Below are 704 nucleotides of genomic sequence, written 5' to 3'. Positions count from 1 at the left end.
GCACCTGACCATGAAGCAATTATTCTTAGGCTGACATGGGTTAGGAATAAATACATTGTATATATTTTGCTCTCTCCCAAGCTTTCCAGTCCTAACAAGATCCTTCCTAGGTGCAATTTAACAGTAGCCTATATAGATGGTAAATTGTATGTTTTAATAATCTTCAATACAATTAGTTGGCTGATAATCATTACAAAAAGGATTTCCAAAATTTGTGTGGGCCTGTTAGCTCAGTTGGTTAGAGCGCCGTGCTAATAACGCGGATGTCGAGGGTTCGATCCCCTTACGGGCCAACTATCGTTAGTTTAGTACACTGTTTCCGGAGTGTTCCGTTCGTTGGCACGCCAATTTCTCAGGCTCTTTTGCCAACAATATGCCATGGCCAAGGTCCAGTGATGGTACGGTGGCAAGGCCATTAGGACCGGTACATATGCGAGCCATTTCTATGATTAATGATTATAATCACGCCTTCTTTACCGCCGTTATTCCCGTTGGGATGAATCTAGTATTAGTCCTCGGTCGTTCTGTAATATATTATTTCTTTTAGCTTAGTCAACACTACTGGGATTCTACAAGGAACTTACATGAACTAATTTCAACAATCCACTCCTCAATTCACTTAAACCTTACTTATCTATCTGAACGGATTCAGCTGTTCCTCTCCTCTGTTTATCTCTCGGTCTCCAACAGACTCTTTGGAAACT

This window comes from Penaeus monodon, chromosome 15 (genome assembly GCF_015228065.2).
Source record: "Penaeus monodon isolate SGIC_2016 chromosome 15, NSTDA_Pmon_1, whole genome shotgun sequence".
NCBI lineage: Eukaryota > Metazoa > Arthropoda > Malacostraca > Decapoda > Penaeidae > Penaeus > Penaeus monodon.
The sequence above is the reverse complement of the archived record's forward strand: the minus strand, read 5'-3'. Positions refer to the sequence as shown.